Source organism: Saimiri boliviensis, chromosome 1, assembly GCF_048565385.1.
Source record: "Saimiri boliviensis isolate mSaiBol1 chromosome 1, mSaiBol1.pri, whole genome shotgun sequence".
NCBI lineage: Eukaryota > Metazoa > Chordata > Mammalia > Primates > Cebidae > Saimiri > Saimiri boliviensis.
Window position 1 is genome coordinate 47055280 of NC_133449.1, and position 21732 is coordinate 47077011.

Genomic DNA, 21732 nt, shown 5'->3' on the forward strand with positions numbered 1-21732 from the left:
AAACCCTGGAATTTGAAACCCAAAAGCACCAAGGTTCAATGCTAAGAGAACAGAGTCTGGCCTAAGAGGAGAGGACAAAGGAGTCAGCAGCATCTTTCCTATATTCCTCAAGGGGTCTTGGGAGGTGGATCCCATTCAGCTTGCCAGAACTCTCAAAAGACAAAATTACAACAAATTTAGTTTAAAGATCTTACTTAGCTTTTATTTATTATTTCAGAATCAACTTCCAAACCCAGTCTGGATAAAAAAAAATTTGCTTAAACAAATGCATAGCTCAAAACACAAATCCTTGGAGCGTCAAAATTTGAAAGAGAGCTTGCCCAGGACCCTTTCTGCTGTGAGAGGTCGCTGTGCACAACGGGCTTGGTGGGTCACTGTGCTTGGGCACTTCAGGCTTCTGGGGTTTGATGGAAGTTCTACTTCAGATTGCATTCCTACACTAATCTGTTTTTTTAAAAAAAACCCTTACATACATTAAATTTAGCAGAGTTTTTTTGAGCAAAGAAATAATTTAGGAATCAGGCAGCAGTTTGCACCAAAAACTGCTCAGAACGCTCCATGCCACCATATGTGCAGGTTATATTTACAGTCAGAGAAAAAGAAGAGCACAGAAACAGCCTGATTGGCTGCTGTTGGCATTTGCCTTATATAGTCATGTTTTGGCTGCTTTCAGCGTCTGATTGGCTAAAGCCTCGGCTATTTTCATTGGCTGAGACTCAGTTACACGCTATAAGGTTATAGTCTTAGGTTAAGTTACAGTTATTTTTACACATTAAGTTAGGTTACAACTAGCTATGTACAGAGAACTTGTTAGGCCAAACTTAAAATAAGTACGGAAGCAGCTTTAGGACAAAGATAACTCAATTTAACAATATCTTTATGTATATATTTACTTTTTAAAATCGATTTCCATATATATTAATAAAGTAGTTGTATGTCCATATATAAAACATACATAAGTGGATACACATGTATGTGGGTGTATATGTTTGCTTCTACCCTGCATGAGTGAAGTATGCCAGAGTGGCAGAGTGCTACATATATATGTGTAAATTTCTGTATTAAATATATTTATGTATGTTACCTGTATATTTATATGCTCATAAATATGTTTCCTTGTATAGTCACCTATGTTTTGTATTTCTAAATTTATAATTATGCTTATTTATGTGTATGTATATAGATATATATATGTATATTTATTTTTTATGTGTTTGCTTCTGTCTTATTGGTAAGTTAGCCCAAAATGGCAGCAAGATTTTGTATGTATGCTACAAATTTTTATACTATACATATTTATGTTTATGTATATATTTATATGTTACATATCTCTTTTTTCAAGAATTTGAAAACGTTTCAAAATTGAGGAAAAATTCACATAAGATTAAGCACTTTAAAGTGTATAATTCAGTGACATTTAGGACATTCTTAACACTATCTAGTCCCATACTTTTTTTTTCCTGTCCCTTAGGTTGGAGTTTGGAGGTGTGATTTTGACTCACTGCAACCTCCACCTCCCAGGCTCAAACAATCTTCCCACCTCAGCCTCTTGAATAGCTGGGACCACAGGCATATGTGCTACCACGCTTAGCTAGTATTTTTATTTATTTATTTTTTTAAGATGGAGTCTCACTCTGTCGCCCAGGCTGGAGTGCAGTGGCACCATCTCGGCTCACTGCAACCTCCGCCTCCTGTGTTCAGTCAATTCTCTGCCTCAGTCTCCCAAGTAGCTGGGAGTACAGATGCCCACCGCCATGCCTGGCACAAATAAAATTTTTGTATTTTTAGTAGAGATGGGGTTTCATCATCTTGGCCAGGCTAGTCTTGAACTCCTGACCTCATGATCCACCTGCCTCAGCCTCCCAAAGTACTAGGATTACAGGCATGAGCCACCACATCTGGCTCCAGCTAATTTTTTTTTCTTTTTTTTGGGGGGGGGGAGTGAACATGGGTTTCATCATGCTGCCCAGGCTGGTCTTGAACTCCTGAGCTCAGGTGATTCACCTGCCTTGGCCACCCAAAGTGCTGGGAGTTTTTATAGTTTGAGGTCTTACGTTTAAGTCTTTAATCCCTCTTGAATTAATTTTTGTATATGGTAATAAGTAGAGGTCCAATTTTATTCTGGCATCTAGATAGCCAGTTATCCCAGAATCATTATATTGAATAGGAAGTCCTTTCCCCATTGCTTATTTTTGTCACCTTTGCCAAAGATTAGTTGATTGTAGTAGGTGTGTGGCTTTATTTCTGGGTTCTTTATCTTGTTCTGTTGGTCTATGCATCTGTTTTTGTACGATTACCATGCTGTTTTGGTTAATGTAGTCTTATAGTACAGTTTGAAGTGAGGCAGTGTGATGCCTCCTGCTTTGTTCCCTTTGCTGAGGATTGCTTTGGTGATTTGGGCTTTTTTTTCAGTTCCTTATAAGTTTTAGAATAGTTTTTTTTTCCCAATTCTGTAAAAAATGACATGGGTAGTTTGATAAGAATAGCATTTAATCTGGAGATTGCTTTTGGTAGTATGGCAATTTTCATATTGGTTCTTCCTGTCCTTGAGCATGGAATGTTTTTGCTTGGATCAGCTCCAATTTCTTTCAACAGTGTTTTGTAATTCTTGTTGTAGAGATCTTTCACTTCCCTGGTTAGCTGTATTCCTAGGTATTTCTGTGTATATATGTGTCTATTGTGAATGAAATTGCATTATTGATTTGGCACTCAGTTTGGATATTGTTGGTGTAAAGAAATCCTGCTGATTTGTGTACCTCAATTTCGTATCCTGAAACTTTGCTGAAGTTGTTTATTAGATCTAGGAGCTTTTAGGCAGAGACTACAGGGTTTTCTAGGTATAAAATCATATCATCTACAAACAGAGATAGTTTGACTTCCTGTTTTCCTATCTGGATGCCTTTATTTCCTTCTCTTGCCTGATTGTTCTGGCTAAGATTTCTAGTACTGTGTTGAATAGGAGTGATGAGAGTGGGCATCCTTGTCTTGTTCCAGTTCTCAAGGGGAATTCTCCCAGCTACTGCCTGTTCAGTGTGATGTTGGCTATGGGTTTGTCATAGATAGCTTTTATTATCTTGAGGTATGTTCCTTCAATACCTAGTTTGTTACGGGATTTTAACATAAAGAGATATTGAATTTTATCAAAACCTTTTCTGCCTATGTTGAGAAGATCATGTGGTTTTTGTTTTTAGTTCTGTTTATGTGGTAAGTGACATTTACCAAGTTGCACATGTTGAACCAAACTTGCACCCTAGGGATAAAGCTTGCTTAATTATGGTGGATCAGCTTTTTGATATGCTGGTAGATTCAGTCTGCTAGTATGTTGTTGAGGATTTTTGCATCTGTGTTCATCAGGGATATTGGCTTGTAGTTTTTTCTTTGTTGTGTCTCTGCCAGGCTTTGGTATGAGAATGATGCTTGCCTCATAGAATGAGTTAGTGAGGAGTCCCTGCTCCTCAATTGTTTGTAGTCGTTTCAAGTAGGGATGGTAGTGGCTCTTCTTTATATGTCTGGGAGAATTTGGCTGTGAATTCATCTGATCCTGGGCTTTTTCTTGCTCAAAATCATAAAATTACTTGGAAATTATTTTATTATTGACTCAGTTTGAGAACTAATTATTAGTCTGTTCAGGGTTTGAATTTCTTCCTGGTTCAATTTGGGGCAGTTGTGCTTTCAGCAGTTTTTTCCACATTTTGTAGGTTTTCTAGTTTGTGTGCCTAGAGGTGCTCATAATGGTCTCTGAGAGTTTTTTTTTTTTTTTTTTTTGTATGTCTGATAATGTCCCCTTTGTCAATTTTGATTGTGTTTATTTGGATTTTCTCTCTTTTTTTTTGCCTCTGTTAGTCTAGTTAGTATTCTATCTTATTTACTCTTTTCAAAAAACCAAATTCTCATTTTATTGATCTTTTGTATTTTTTTTAATGCCTCAATTTATTTCAGTTCAGCTCTGATTCTGGTTATTTCTTATCTTCTTCTAGTTTTAGGGTTGGTTTACTCTTGTTTTTCTAGTTTTTCTAGTGTGATGTTATATCGTCAATTTGAGATCTTTCTAACTTTTCGATACAAACATTTAATGCTATAAACTTTCCTCTTAACACTGCTTTAGCTGTGTTGCAGAGATTCTGGTATGTTGTATCTTTGTTTTCCTTGGTTTTGAAGACTTTAAAAAAAATTTCTGCCTTAATTTCATTATTTACCTAGCAGTCATTCAGGATCAGATTGTTCAGTTTTCATGTAATTTGATGGTTTTGAGCAATCTTCTTAGTATTCACTTCTTTTTTTATTGTGCTGTGGTTCAAGACTGTGGTGGGTATGTTGAGAATTGTTTTTTGTCAAAAACAATTACGTGGTCAGTTTTAGAGTATGCACCATGTGGTGATGAGAATATATACTCTGTTGTTTTGGGGTGGAGAGTTCTGTAGGTGTCTGTTAGTTCTATTTGGTCAAGTGTAGAGTGCATGTCCCAAATACTTTTTGGCTTTCTGCCTTAATGATCTGTCTAATACTGTCAGTGAAGTCTCCCACTATGTGTGAGAATTTAAGTCTCCTCTTAGGTTTCTAAGAACTTATTTTTATGAATCTCAGTGCTCCCTGGTTCTCCCTGGGTGCACACACAATTCCTGTGTTGGCTTCATATATGTTTAGAAGAGTTAAGTCTTCTCATTGAATTGAACACTTTATCATGCCCTTCTTTGTATTTTTTGATTGTTGTTGGCTTAAAGTCTGTTTTGTTTGAAATGAGAATAGCAGCCCCTGCTTTTTATTTGTTTATTGATTTTTGGTTTTCTGTTTGCTTGGTAGATTTTTCTCCATCCTGTTACTTTGAGCCTATCTGTGTCATTGCATGTGTGAGATGAGTCTCTTGAAGATAGCATACAGCTGGCTCCGCGGCTCCACAAGCCAGCAAGTCTTGCTTGGTAGGAGCTTCAGAGGTATGTGGGGTCATTTCATCTGCTCTCTGGGAGCTTCCTAGGGGAACATGGGGTTGTGCCTGCCCCCAGAGTTCAGGCAGAAACGGGACCACTGGGCTGGAAGCTCCAGCGAGCGTGGCCTGTCTGGCTGCTAGAGGCAGGATGGGTGGAGTGCCTGGCCCTGCTCTCCGAGTGTTTCCCAGGGCATCAGGAGGCTGCGCTTGCAGGCTTTGCTCAGAAGCAAGACTGCTGGGCTGGAGGCTCTAGCAGGTGTTGCCCACCCATGGGGTCAGCTGCCCTGAGTGTTTCCCAGAGTGTCAGGAGGCTGGGCCCACTGGCTGAGTTCAGACAAATGAGACTGCTGGGCCAGGATCTGGAGGAGCCTTGTCTGGGGAGGGCGGTGGAACAATCTTACTGCTCCCAGGCACCAAGACTCCATTGAGGCTATGGCTGGTGCCAGTCTGTTCTGGGGTCCAAGGCTTGCAGAGGTCCCCGTGGATTTGAGAATTGCTTCTACAAAACATCCCGGTGGCTTTCTGCCTCAGTTTAGAAGCATGGTAGGGGGCGTGGCAGGCGCCGGGGGATTCTCTGGTTCCCAGTCTTGCACAGGTCCCTGTGGAGAAGTGGGAATCCCCAGGGGCTCCCACTCACCGACCCTTTCCCGTTTTGGGGAGCTTCTCCTGGCTCCGAGTTGTTCTCCGGTAGGCTGCAGCCCAGCTTCCCTCCTCTTTGCTCCGCTTTGCTCCACTCTGCGCCCTGGCTGCCTGGATGGATTCTGACGTGGTTTCTTAGATGAGCAGCTTCCCGGGACGCACACATGAGCTGCTTCTAATCTGCCTCTTGGCCCATCCCTGGCATCTTTGATTGAGAATGTATCTTTGAGGTACACTCGTGATAACATTATCAGTGCCGCATTGCCTTTTGTGGCTGAATAATCTTGCATTGTATGAATGACCACGTTTTAGTTATCTGTTGATCCCTTTATGACATCTGGACTGTTTCCACCTTTGGCGATTGTGAATGGTGCCACTATGGAGATTCATGTATAGGTATTTGCTTGGGTACCTGCTTTAAGTTCTTCTGTGGCCTGTTCACTTCAAAAAATTTTTCCTAATATTTTTCCTGAATAGAATTCTTTGCTTCCTTTAATTTTTAGCCAACACATAATAACTGTACACATTTATGGGGTACAGAGTGGTATTTTGATACATGTATACAAGGTGTGATGACCAAATTAAGGCAAACAATGAAGTAACTAACTTAAATGTTGCTGTCTATAAGTATATCTATTTTATTACTTGATATATACTCATAGATATTTACATGTGTGGATAAACATATATCTCTATTTATATCTTTGCTTCTCCCCTGTATCCATGAAACACCCAAGACTGACAGACTATTCTGTTTTTTGATGGCAATGATTTCAAAAGACTGAGACCCTGCCCAGTGCTGGTCCACTGCTCTAGAGTGAAGATGCAGGCTATATATCAAACTCATGGATCAGAACCATTTGATCCCTTGGTACTTGGTCTCCAGCTCAAGCCGAGAGCACAGAAAGTTGGCTGACTGTTTTGGAACACGGGGGTGGGGTGAGCCGCAAAACCAATGGGACTCAGGAATACCAAGGTGTCTCCGATTTAACTCCTATCTAGAGGCTACTCCCTGAGCTTTTAAAAACAGAAGAGGCTGGGTGTAGTGGTTCACGACTAATCCTAGTTACTCAGGAGGCTAAGGCAGAAGGAACGCTTGATCTCAGGAGTTTGAGGCTGCAGTGAACTATGATTGCACCACTGCACTCCAGCCCAGGTGACAGTACGAGACACTTTCTCTTAAGAAAGAAAAATAAAAACAGAAGAGATGGAGGTCTTTTTGGCTGGGATGGCCATGCCCTTCTCAGCCTAGTCTTGACAATCCTAGAGTCTGAAAGCTTGCAATGCTGCTGGTTGGAGAACAGGTGCCTGGCCCAGGGCCTGGGGGCTCTCTGTAGACTCAGGGCTGTCACATGTGCAGTTCACAACTGCCATGACAGACATGCCTCATGCCACAAGCTGGGCCCTAGTCTGGCATGAACATCACCCATCCCCCTGGGGAAGCAGAGTACAACACTGTCTCCTAGCTAGTTCCTTTTGACTGTCACCTGCTTTGGCAGCCAGAAGGAGTTGTCTAGCCAACACTGTGTCTTTGGTGTGTCTCAAACATGTAGAAGAGAATTCAGCATCTGAATCAACCCCTAGGCGTCCCCAGTCCAGGTAGCCTTCAAGCCTTCCCTTTAGGGCTTGGTGAATCCAGCTGGAGTTGGCCAGAATAGACTTACTCGGAAATGTGTGGTCTTCAGCATGTAGAGTCACTTTCCTGGCCCTCAGAAGCCCCCATCGTCCTCGGCATAGTCCTACACTGGCACGGGCATCTTTCCAGGCTGATGCCACCTCACCCACCCACACTGCCACTGACATTAGTATACCTTGTGGGCTCAGACCTAGCAGTTCTTAGTCTCCATTAAAAGCTGCACTCCTCCCACCCAGAATGGGACTCACTCTATGTGCTCCCCTTGGCACTTGAAAAGAAGAGCATTGATTCTGATTGATAGGATCGGGACAATTAGACAGCTTCTTTGTTGGAGTAGGATGGCCCTTGTTCTGGCTCTGGTATAAGGTGCTTGACATCAGTCCAGGGACACCTGCAACTGGCAGTGAAAAACTCCAGTGGCCTTTTGGCTTCCTGCAGTGCCAGGAGGCGGCCAGAGGCTCACTGGCCCTTGATGTGAATGTCTGTGTGTGTGTGTGTGGTGTGTGTGTGTGTGTGTGTGTGTGTGTTTATGTGTATGTGTGTTTCCTTGGGTTATGTTTATTTTATATGTGCATATTTGCATTTATATATTCATTTGTTTATACATCTGTGTATTTATGTACACTTTCTATATTTATTTATTTCTAAATATATACGTATACATTCTATGTGTGTGTGTGTGTGTGTATACATACATATATATATATATTTCTGTTTGTTATTCTTCACCACATGGAGAAACAGCCCAGAGTGGGAGACAGAACTACATATTCATATGTATATCTATATATATTTCTGTATTAATTCCAATGTTGATGTATCTGTTATATACATTAAATTTTTTTTTGTATATTTATAACATATCTGCATGTTTTTTGTGTACATATATATTTCTAGCATGTCTTTGTCTATGTTGTGTTTGCAGGAAACACCTTATATGAACAGATTGTGCTACACTGTTTCTTGAGAGTAGTGATTCCACAAGACTGAGACCCAACTGAGTGTTGGTACTCTGGTCTAGTGCAGACTCAAGTGTATACTAGACTACAGGTGTGAGTCATTTTCTTCCTTGGTTCTTGAGAGGAGACTTGCTCTCTCAAGGCAAGAGTAGACAGAGTTGGCTAGCTATTAGTGCTACAGGGGTGGCAAAAGCCTATGGGACCTGATAATATCATGAACCCTTCTATTTAAGTCCTGTCTGGTCACTGCCTCTCTGAATTTCTAAGAGAAGAGATCGGCTCTTTTTGGCTTGCTTGGCTATATACTACTCAGCTTAGCCTTAAGTGATCCAAAGGCTTGAAACAAAAGCTGGCAGTGCTCCTGGCTCCTGGCCAAATGCTTTGTCCAGGTTTTCAAGACTCTGTTGCTTCTTTGCTGGTGCATGTGTGGTTCACTTCCATTAGGAAGAACCCACCTAGCTGTGAAAGCTGGGCCTCCTTCGGCAACAGACATCATCCATCCATGTACAGAGGCAGGGTCCAGCATGCTAACTCTGACCTGGTTTTGTCTGTCTCCTACTTTGGCATTGTGAAGGGTTTGTAAAGCCAGGACCCTGTTTTCCATGCTTCTCAAACTTGTGGAAGAGGCCTTAGCCACCTGGCTTCCCAGCTGTCTCTAAACTAGGTGTTCTGTTTAAGTCTGTTGGGATAGAGAGCCAAATCTCTAAATTTAAAATGTTTTATTTGGAAAGCAAGATTTGCAATTTAGAGCAAACAGTCAAACAGTCTGAGTGGTCTTTGGTATATCTAAAGAAAAACAAGAGAACGTTAGAGGTTTTATTAGAAAGAGAAATGTCACATATTGTTTCGAAAGAAAGCTCCAGGGGACTAATAAAGTTTTGGGACCTGGCAATGTCTGACTGCTGAGTGACTGTGGTAGGATAACCAGTCTTGGAGTTGCAGCAGGTTGTTTCAGAAATTATTATATAAAACTGGTTTCAAGTTGCAACAAGAAGTTGCAGCAGCAAGGCCTGGTGAGAATTAAATTCTTGGAGCAATGTTATGTGTCCTGAGTGCTTTTCCTTTCTTGCTTTTCAACTCTCTTTTAGTTGGGCATGAAAAGAATAATCCAATTTGCATGACTGACTTTCATTTTTCCCCTTTTGATCAAAACCTTTCTCTGAAGGCATTGATGGTGAACCATTTTGAAGTTAATTGTTCCTTGATTCAGGGATGGACTGTCCTGGTTGTCTGTGTCTCACATCAAGGGGCAGGTATGAGAGTCTGTGAGGGACCCAGTACACACTGAATAGCAGTGAGGTCGAAAGAAAAAAATCTTCAGGGCAACTTTGCCTGGAGTCTGGCATTGAGTTCCACCTTATCAGTTCCAAGGTATTAGCAATTATCACAAAGCACTGGGCTAATCTTATCCTGCTGGAAGAGATGGCTTTATAAAGATTAGACAGGAAAGAAAAACAAAGCTTAAAAATTAACCACAATATTAAATTTAGTTTACACGGCCGGGCGCGGTGGCTCAAGCCTGTAATCCCAGCACTTTGGGAGGCCGAGGCGGGTGGATCACGAGGTCGAGAGATCGAGACCAACCATGGTCAACATGGTGAAACCCCGTCTCTAATAAAAATACAAAAAACATTAGCTGGGCATGGTGGTGCGTGCCTATAATCCCAGCTACTCAGGAGGCTGAGGCAGGAGAATTGCCTGAACCCAGGAGGCGGAGGTTGCGGTGAGCCGAGATCGCGCCATTGCACTCCAGCCTGGGTAACAAGAGCGAAACTCCGTCTCAAAAAAAAAAAAGAATTGTTTAAATTTAGTTTACACATGATTTTAAACCAGGAACTCAAGCCTAAGAAAAACCAAGAAAACAAATTTTAAAAACCATGGGATAAAGGGGGTGAGAACTGTTTTAACCATCGAGTAGCATTTTATGACTGGATTGAATTAAAGCAGAGAATGCCAACTCTACGAAAGGTACCAGCAGTACAATTTGAACAAAAAGTTGTGTTAGGATTATTATCAAAGGCGACCGCTAGGTAGTTTAAAAGGATTTTATTTTTTTGAGATGGAGCCTTCCTCTGTTGCCCAGGCTGGAGTGCAGTGGCAACATGTCAATTTACTGCAACCTCTGCCTCCCAGGTTCAAGCTATTCTCTTGCCTCAGCGTCCCGAGTAGCTGGGATCACAGGCACACACCACCACAGCCGGCTAGTTTTTGTATTTTTACTGAAGATGGGATTTTGCCATGTTGGCCAGGCTGGTCTCAAACTCCTGACCTCAAGTGATCTGCCTGCCTCGGCCTCCCAAAGTGTTGGGATTACAGGTGTGAGCCATTGCACCTGGCCAGAAGGATTTTTTAAGGTCAAGTTTTTTTTCAAATTACCCATAGCGGTCACTGACTGTGAATATTTAATTATGCATTATTTTGTCAAGTGAAAAGGGTAGCTTTGAGAGGGAGTAGGATTTTCGTTACTACATGGATTCTTGTTCTAATGTCTTAGGAAAAGCTGTCTACCATGTGAAAAACATCAATTTCTCTTCCTGGTTTACAGTTTAAATGTCCCTGGCTATGGCATTGGGATTTTGATAGTTTTCTGGCTGACTATACCAGATTTTATTATGTAGACACAACATATAACTTAGTATATGTACACATGCAGAAACAGACAGACAAGTATACATAAACACACATAAAGATCTTACAGCTTTTCTTTTGGAATTTTAATAATGAATTTGTAAAACATATAAACTCACCAGTTTAGCAGAAACATGCCTGGAGAAGCTTCACCAGAGAGTCCTTCTCCACCACAATAATGCTTCTGCTCATTCCATTAATCAAACAAGGGCAATTCTGTGAGAGTTTTGCTTGGAAATCATCAAGTATCCACCTTCTAGTCTTGATTTGGCTCCTTCTGACTGCTTTTTATTTCCTAATCTTAAACAAAAACACCTCTAAAGGGCATCCATTTTTGTTTAGTTACTAATGTAAAAAAAGATTGCATAGACATGATGAAATTCCCGGGACCATCAGTTCTTTGGAGATGGATTGAACAATTGATGTTATTACTTACAAAAGGGTCTTACACTAGATGGAGCTTGTGTTGAAAAATAAAGTTCATATTTCAAATTTTATCTTTTGGCCGGGCGCGGTGGCTCAAGCCTGTAATCCCAGCACTTTGGGAGGCTGAGGCGGGTGGATCACGAGGTCAAGAGATCGAGACCATCCTGGTCAACATGGTGAAACCCCGTCTCTACTAAAAATACAAAAAATTAGCTGGTCATGGTGGTGCGTGCCTGTAATCACAGCTACTCAGGAGGCTGAGGCAGGAGAATTGCCTGAACCCCGGAGGCTGAGGTTGTGGTGAGCTGAGATCGTGCCATTGCACTCCAGCCTGGGTAACAAGAGCGAAACTCTGTCTGTAAAAAAAAAAAAAACAAAAACAAAACAAATTTTATCTTTTAATTCTACTTTTTAATAAAATTTTGGAAATTCCTACAGTGAGTGTATAATTTTTTCCTGTATGCAAGGAAAAATTCCACCACAGACTGGCAGACAGCACTACAAATTTATTTCTATAAATATCTATACTTTAACTTTTAATTATTTATAAACTGATGAGTATATTTATATCTATTACCTATTTCTTAAAATATATATATTTATGTGTGTGTACATATAAAGAGAGAGAGAGAGAGAAGAGAGAGAGAGAGAGAGAGAGCGCACCAGACAGAGAGAGAGAAACATTTTTGCTTATTCTCTGTAGGCATGAAACACTCCACACTGACAGACTTGCCACATTTTTTTTTGAAATCAGCAATTCCAAAACACTGAGACCCCCCCACCGAATGTTGTTCTTCTAGTCTAGTGTGAATATCCAGTTACACAGTGGGCTTCAGTGTCGAAGCCATTTGTTCTCTTGGTGTTTCTGAGAATTTGCACTTCTACTCTAGAAGAGAGCAGAGAGAGTTGACTTGGTGTTTCCAGGTGAAGGTGACAAAGGCCCATGGGACCTGGTGATATTAAGGGGTTTTCCATTCAAGTCCTGTCTGATGACCATGTCCCTGAGTTTCTAACAGCTTTGCTTATCCAAAGCTTTCATGGGACAGATCCCAGTGCTCCTGGCCCAAGACCAGATGCCTCACCCAGTGTCTCAGGACTTTCCTTATGCATGTGCAGTTCACATTTGCTGTGAGGAAATCACCTAGCCACAGAGGCTGGGCCCTAGTTTGGCAACAAGCATCAGCCATTTGTTTGAGGAGGCAGGGCTCAACACTCTATCTTTGATCTTGTTTTCTTCCTTTGCCACCTAATTTGTCATGAAAAAAAAAATCTGCAAAACCAGTGTCCTGTTTTTCTTGCTTCTCAAACTTGGGAAAGAGATCTCAGGTACTTGGTCTCAGGTGTCTTTAATCTAGGAGTTCTATGAGCCTGCCCTGCAGGATTCTTTAGATCCAGCTGAAACCAGCCAGGACAGGCTTGTGCAGGGCTGTGTACCCTTTAACATCTGGGGCCATTTATCTGGCCCATAAAAGCCTCCATCATCCCTCAGTGCAGACCAGTCATGGCTTGGCTATTCCTCTAGGCTGGTATGATCTTATCCACATCCCTGCTGCCTCAGAGCATCCTGAGGGTGCAGACCTGGCCTTTATTCCTCTCTGCAGAAAGCCTTTCATCCACTCACCAAACTAGAACACCAGTATATGCACCTACCTTAGGTATTTTTCTAAAAGTACCTATTCTGATCGACAAGTTTGGGAAAAGTGGAGAGCTTTCCCACTGGTGGAGATGGCATGTGGGCTGGGTCTTTCTCAAAAGCACTGGCCTGGTATTTGCCATCAGCATAGGATGACATAGCACAGCAAGGGAATGCTTCTTATGCTCTTAGGATTTTTATGGCTCTCTTCACCGCCAATAGGTTCAAGAGGGCTCAATGACCCCTGGTATAAATGTAAGTGCATCTGTATGTATGTGGTATTTTTAAATTATGTTTACTATAGGTGTGTGTGTGTATATATATGTGTGTGTGTTTATATGAATATGTAATAGATTTCATTTATATTTATATATACATATATGTAATTATATATCTATATTTATTTATAAATATTTATAAATCTATATTTTCTAATTGTATGCATCAAGAAATGCTGCCACCAACTGGCAGTGATACAAATATATATGTATAAATATTTATGTTATTTTTTAAATATATAGGTGGATATACTTAAATATGTTACAAGAGATTTAGACATTTAGATACAGGAGGCTTGATGATTCCCAGGCATATATAATGCAAAAAGCTTTTGCCCACAGCACGTCATAAACAGACTCTCCAAAGTGAAAGTCAAAAAGCAAATCCTGAAACAGCAAGAGAAAAGCATCTAGTCACCTGTAAAGGAAACCCCATCAGACTAACAGTGGATTTATTTGCAGAAATCTTATTAACCAGAAGAAAATAGGATAATATATTTAAAGCACTGAAAAAAGGAAACAGACAGTCAAGACATTATATCCAGAAAAATTATACCTCATAAATAAAGGAGGATTGAAGTCGTTCCCAAACAAATACTTAAAGAATTTATTACCATTAGACTGATCCTACAAAAAAATACTCAAGAGACCTCTAAACCTGGATGTGAAAAGATGACATTCACCATCTTTAAAACACATAAAAGTATAAAATTCATTGGTAAAGCAATCATATAAAGGAGGAAGAGAAAGGATTGAAATGGTACTCTACAGAAATCCACTAAACCACCACAACAAACCCTAAGAGAAAAAGAAACAAAAAACGATATATAAAACAACTAGAAAGCACTCAACAGTATGACAGAGTGAAGTATTACATATAAATAATGATATTGAATGTAAACAAATTAAATTATCCTCTCAAAAGGTATAGAATAAATGAATATATTGAAAGGCATGATACAACTATATGCTACTTTTAAGAAATTTACCTAACTAGTAAACACACAAATAGACAGAAAGTAGAGGTATAATACTCTTGCTTGCTTTTAGTTTCTGTCTGTCACAGAAAGAAATGAACAGATTTTAAGTCAAGAACAATAAAAACAAAAACAAAAACAAAAAAACAGAGAAAAGGCAAATACACACACACACACACACACACACACACACACACACACACACTTAACACTGGACCACTCAGATTCATAAAGCATATATTGTTAGATCCAAAGAAAGACTGCCTGCAATACAGTAACAGTGGGGGATTTCAACAGCACACTCTCAATATTAGACAGATAATTTAGAGAAGAAAATAAACAAATAAAGAAATATCAGATTTAAACTGGACTTTAGACCAAATGAACCTAACAGATCTTTAAAGAACATTTATCTATCAACTGCAGAATATATGTAATTTTCATCAGCACATGGAACATTCTCCAGGACAGACTATATATTAGGCCACAAAACAAATCTCAACAAATTTTTAAAAATTGAAATTATATCAAGCGTCTTCTCAGTTCACAATGGAACAAAACTAAAAATAAATACCAAGAGGAACTCTGGAAATAATACATATATATGGAAATTAAACAACATGCTCTTGAATAACTACTGGGTTAATAAAGACATTAAGATGGAAATAAAAAATTCCTTGGAACAAATAAAAATAGAATCACAACAAACTGAGGGAAGTTTATAGCAACAAATACCTACATAAAAAATGTAGAAAGATTACAAACACACAGTCTAAAAATGCACCTAAAGGAACTAGAATAGCAAGAACAAACCAAATGCAAAATTAGCAGAAGAAAAGAAATAATAAAGATCAGAGCAGAACTAAATGAAGATTAAAATACCCCCAAATTATCAACAAAATGAAAAGTTCCTCAAGAAAAGACAAAATGAAATTTATAAACTGCAAGCTAAACTAACCATGAAGGAAGACTCAAACAAACAAAATTAGAAATGGAAAGGGAGACATTATAACAGATACCACAGAAATGCAAAAGATCGTGGGACTATTATGAACAACTATAGGCTGACAAACCGGAAAGCCTGGAGAAAATGGCTGAATTCTTGGAAAAATACAATCTATCAAGAGTGAATAAAAAAGAAATAGAAAACCTAAACAGAGCAATAATGAGAAGTGAGATTGAATCAGTAATAAAACTTTCTCAACAAACAAAAGACAAGGAACAGATGGATTAACAATTGAATTATGTCAAACATAAAAAGAAGACCTAACATAAATTTTCCTGAAACTATTTCATAAAATGAGGAGGAAAGAATCTTCCCTAACTCGCTCTATGAGTTTGGCATTACCCTGATTCCAAAACCATACAGTGATACAATAAAAAGAGAAAACTGCTGTTCAATATCCCTGATAAACATAAAATCCTCAACAAAATTCTAGCTTACCAAATCCAACAGTGCATCAGAAAGATACTACACAATGATTAGGTGAGATTTATACCAGGGATGCCAGGATTTTTCAAATTAATAAAGGTGATACATCACATCAAAAGAATGAAAGACAAAAAAATATGATTATCTCAATGGACACTGAAAAAGCATTTGATAAAATCAAACGTCTCTTCATGATAAAACTTTTAACAAACTAGGTATAGAAGGAACACACTGCAAATAATAAAGGTCATATACAACAAACCCACAGCTAACATTATACTGAATGGGGAACAGTTGAAAGTTTTTTCTCTAAGAACTGGAATAAGACAAAGAAGCCCACTTTCTGCATTCATATTCAACATAGCACTGGCAGTCCTATCCAGAGCAATCAGTCAAGAGAAAGAGATGAAAGACATCCAGAATCTACAAAGAACTAAAACAGATATACAAGAAAAAAACAAACAACCCCATTCAAAAGTGGGCAAAGGATATGAACAGACACTTTTCAAAAGAAGACATATATGAGGCCAACAAACATATGAAAAAAATGCTCATCATCACTGGTCATTAGAGAAATGCAAATCAAAACCACATTGAGATACCATTTCATGCCAGTTAGCATGGTGATCATTAAAAAATCTGGAGACAACAGATGCTGGGGAGGATGTGGAGAAATAGGAACACTCTTACACAGTTGGTGGGAGTGTAAAATTAGTTCAACTATTGTGGAAGACAGTGTGGTGATTTCTCCAGGATCTAGAAATAGAAATTCCATTTGACCCAGCAACGCCATTACTGGGTATATACCCAAAGAACAATAAATCATTCTACTATAAGGACAGATGCACACGAATGTTCACTGAGGCCCTATTTACAATAGCAAAGACCTGGAACCAACCCAAATGCCCATCAATGATAGACTGGACAAAGAATATGTGGCACATATACACCATGGAATACTAAGCAGCCATAAAAAAAGATGAGTTTGTGTCCTTTGTGGGGACTTGGATGAATTTGGAAACAATCATTCTCAGAAAACTGACACAAGAACAGAAAACCAAACACCACATGTTCTCACTCACAGGCGGGTGTTGAACAATGAGAACACATGGACTCAGGGAGAGGAGCATCACACACTGGGGGCAACTGGAGGGAGCTAAGGGAGGGACAGCAGGGGGTGGGAAGGGTGGGGAGGGATAACATGGGGAGAAATGCTGGATATAGTATGCACCTATGCAACAACCCTGCATGACCTGCACATGTAGCCCAGAACCTAAAGTAAAATTAAAAAAAAAAAATCCATATTGGAAAAGAGAATTTTTTCTTTTTGCTGATAATATAATCTTATATCTAGAAAAAAACCTGGACTCCACCAAAAACCCTTTAGACTTGATAAGTAAATAAATACAGGAAAGCTGCAGGATACAAAACCAATGTACAATAATCAGTAGTAGTTTTACACACAAATAATGATCTAATTGAGAAAGGAACAAAAAAGGCAATCCCATTTACAATAGCTACAAAAAAGATAAATAGTAGTAAATTTTACAAAGGAGGTGAAAGATCTCTGCAGGGAAAACTATAAAACACAAAAGAAATAATAGGTAATACAAACATGAAAAAACATCCCATGTCATGGCTCAGAAGCATTAATATTATTTAAATGATCATATTGCCTAAAATTATCTACCAACTCAAAGCAATCCCTACTAAAATACCAATGTCATTTTTGACCAAATTAGAAAAAGCAATCCTAAAATTCAAATGGAATCCAAAAAGAGCCCAAATAGCCAAATAAATTCTGAGCCAAAAAAATATAGCTGGAGGTATCACATTACCTGATTTCAAAAATATATAACAAGGTTATAGTAATAAAACCAGCATGATATTGGTATAAAGCAGACAAACGGAATAGAAAACCCAGAAATAAAGCCACATATTTACAGCCATGTGATCCTCAAAAAAGGCAACAATGACTTATGCTGGGGAAAGGACACCCTCTTAAAAAATGGTGTTGGAAACATTGTGTAGGCACATGAAGAAGAATGAAACAGGATCTCTATCTCTCACTATTTACAAAAATCAATTCAAAACGGATTAAAGAACTAAAACATAAGACCCAGAACTGTGCAAATACTATAGGAAAATCTAGGAAAAACTCGTCTGGACATTTGTCTAGAAAAAGATTTAATGGCTGAGACCTCAAAAGCACAGGCAACAAAACAAAAATAAATGAGATTTGATCAAACTAAAATCTGCATGGCAAAACAAATAATCAAGAGAGTGTAGAGACAACCTGTTGAAAGGGAAAAATATTTGCAAATTATTCATCTGACAGGACATTAATATATAGAATTTGCAAGGAACTTGAACAACTCAACAGGAAAAAACAAATAATCCCATTAAAAAGTGGGCAAAGATAAGGACAGACATTTCTCAAAGGAGGACATACAAATGGCATCAGGTATGTAAAAGATGCTCAGTATCACCGATCATCAGAGAAATGCAACCCAAAACGACAAATGAGTTATTACTGTACTCCAGTCAGAATGGCTACTATCAAAATGACAAAAACAAAAAACAAACAAAAACCGGATGTTTTTAAGGATGTGGAGTAAAGTGCATACTTATACACTGTTAGTCAGAAAGTAAACAAGTACAGCCACTATGGAAAACAGTTTCTAAAAAACTAAAAATAGAAGAATCATTTAATTCAGCAATCCTACTTCTAGGTACCTACCCAAAGGAAAAGAAGTAAATCTATCAAAGGGATACCTGCACTTGCATGTTTATTTCAGCACTATTCACAATAGCAAAGATGGAATCAATCTAAATGTCTATCGGTGAATGCATGGATAAAGAAAATGTGGTATATATACACAATGGGTTACTATTCTGGCTTAAAAAAAATGAAGTCATGTCATTTGCAGCAATTTGGATGGAACTGGAGGTCATTATGTTAAGAGAAATAAGCCAGGCATGAAAGACACATATTGCATGTTTTCACTTATCTCTGGGAGTTAAAAATTTAGAACATACTAAGGCAGACAGTGGAAAAACAGATATAAGAGACTGGAAAAGGTGAATGGATGACAGGGGGAAGGATAAAACGAAGTGAGTTAAAGGGTGCAAACATAACAATAATATAGAAGGAATGAATTCAACATTTGATGGTAGAATAGGATGACTACACTGAACAAAAATTTATCATACCAGAGTAATGAACACTCTGAGTACCCTGACTTGACCACTAAACATTATATATATGTAACAGAATTTCTCAAGTGTCCCTTAAGTTTGCACAAATAAAAATTTAAAAAATAGAAACAAAACATACATATTTACATGTATATGCATATTTCTGGTTATGTATTTGCTTGTGACCTGTGTGCATACAGCACTCCGGAGTCACAGACTGTGCTGCATTATATCTTGAGAGCAGCAATTCAAAGTCCTAAGACTCCTCATGAATGTGGATGTAGATGGGACTTTTTGTGTCAGGGCCATTTGTTGCCTTGGTGTTTTGGAGAAGTTGTGCTCCTGCACTAGAATAGAGCAGAGAGAGCTGAACTGGTGTTTCAGGGTGAATGCTGGAGACAAAAGCCCATGCATACGGTAATATCAGGTAGTTATTCATTCAAATCCCATTTGGCCACTATTTCCTTGAGCTTCTAACAGCACAAGAAATGGAGCTCTTTGGGCTTGCATGGCCATAAACTTCTCTTCCTAGCACTGACGACCCAAAGACCAGACCAAAAAGTTGTGGTACTTCTAGTACACATTTTCAGTGGTGGATCAGCCCAGCCTCACAATCTGGGTCCTAATTTGGTAAAAGGTATCCATGTAAGGAGGCAGGATCTAACACTATGCCTCCAACCTAGTTTTCTTTGTCTGACACCTACTTTGGCATACAGAAGGGGAGGCTGTAAATTCAGTCCCATGTTCTCATGCTCCTCAAAACTGTAAAAGAAGCCTCCAGCACCTAGTACCTGGGTGTCTGCAGTTCAGGTGTTTTTTGAGCCTGTCCTATATGGTCCTCAAGATCCAGCTAAAATCAGACAGGACAGGCTCATTCAGGACTGTGAGACATTCAACATCTGGAGCCATATTGCTGGCTCACAAAACCCCATTCTTCCTCAGTTCAGTCCAACCCTAGCTTGGTTGTTTTTCCAGCCCAGTATCATCATAGCTACCCATATGTGTTAGTCTGTTCTCACACTGCTGTAAAATCCGTGGCTTTTCCAGGTGTGGGGTGCAAGCTGTCAGTGGATCTACTATTCTGGAGTCTAAAGGATGGTGGCCTTCTTCTCATGGCTCCACCAGGAAGTGCCCCAGTGGTGACCGTGTGTGGGCTCTAACCCCACATTTCCTTTTTGCACCACTTTAGCAGAATTTCTCCATAAGGGCTCCACCCCTGCACCAGACTTATGCCTGGGCATTCAGACATTTCCATACATCCTCTGAAATATAGATGGAGGTTCCCAAACCTCAATTCTCATCTTCTGTGCACCTGCAGGAACAACACCATGTGGAAGCTACTGAGGCTTGGGGCTTGCACCCTCTGAAGCAACAGCCTGAGCTGTACTTTGGCCCCTTTTAGCCATGGCTGGAGTGGCTGGGATGCAGAGCAGCCAATTTGGAGGCTACACATTGGAAACCATTTTTCCCTCTTAGGCCTCTAGGCCTGTGATGCAGTGGAGAGGGGGAGCTGCCTCAAAAGTTTCTGACATGCTCTGGAGATATTTTCCCCATTGTCTTTGCAATTAGCATTTGACTCCTCATTACTCTTACAAATTTCTTCAGTGAGCTTGAATTTCTCCCCAGAAATTTTTTTTTTCTGCATTGTCAGGCTGAAAAATTTCCAAACGTTTATGCTCTGTAACCTTTTGAATGCCAGCCTGCTTAGAAATTTATTCTGCCAGATACCCTAAATCATTTCTCTCAAGTCCGAAGTTTTACAGATTTCTAGGACAGAGGCAAAAAGCCACCACTCTCTCTGCTAAAGCATAGCAAGAGAGGCCTTAACTTCAGTTCCCAACAAGTTCCTCATCTCTACCTGAGACCACCTCAGCCTGGACTTCATTGTCCACATCACTATCAGCATTTTGGTCAAAGCCATTCAAAAAGTGTCTATTAAGTTCCAAACTTTCCCACATCTTCCTGTCTTCTTCTGAGTGCTCCAAACTGTTCCAGCCTCTACCTGTCACCCAGTTCCAAAATTGCTTCCACATTTTTGGGTATCTTCACAGCAGTGCCCCACTATGTGGTACCAATTTATTGTATTAGTCGGTTCTCACACTGCTATAAAGAACTGCCTGAGACTGGGTAATTTATAAAGGAAAGAGGGTTAATTGACTCAAAGTTCTGCAGGGGTGGGGAGGCCTCAGGAAACTTACAATCATGGCAGAAGGGAAAGCAAGCACATCATACATGGTGTCAGGTGAGAGAAGAAGTGCAGGTAGGGGCAATGGTCAATGCTTATAAAACCATCAGGCTAGGTGCAGTGGCTCATGCACGTGATCGTAGCACTTTGGGAAGTTGAGGCAGGTGGATCACTTGAGCTCAGGAGTTTGAGACCAGCCTGGCCAACATGGTGAAACCCCATCTCTATTAAAAATAACAAAAAATTAGCCAGGCATCATGGTGGTCTGCCTTGTAGGGTTCTGTTGATCCCAGCTACTTGAAAGGCTGAAGCAGGAGAATCACTTGAACCTGGGAAGCAGAGGTTGTAGTGAGATGGTGCCACTGCACTTCAACCTCGGTGACAGAGTGAGACTGTCTTAAAAACAAAAACAAAACAAACATCAGATCTTGTGAGAACAGCATGAGGGAAACTGCCCCCATGATCGAATCACCTCCTTTGAGGTCCCTCCCTTGACACATGGGGATTATGGGGATTATAATTCGAGACAAGATTTGGGTGGTGAAGCAGAGTCAAAGCATATCACCATACTTGCCTTGTCCCTAGAACATTCTGAGGGTACAGATCTACCCTTTAATTCTGGCTGCACAAAAACAGTTGTACACAAACCCACACTGGAACATGATTGCATGAACTCACCTTAGGTGTTCAAAAGAAGAGGACTTACCTTGATTGCAAGGTTTCAGGAAGTTGAAACTTTTCTCATTGGAGGGTGATGACACTTGCACTGAGTCTAGTTAAAGTCATTGGCCTGGTGTTTGCCATCAGGAAAGATACA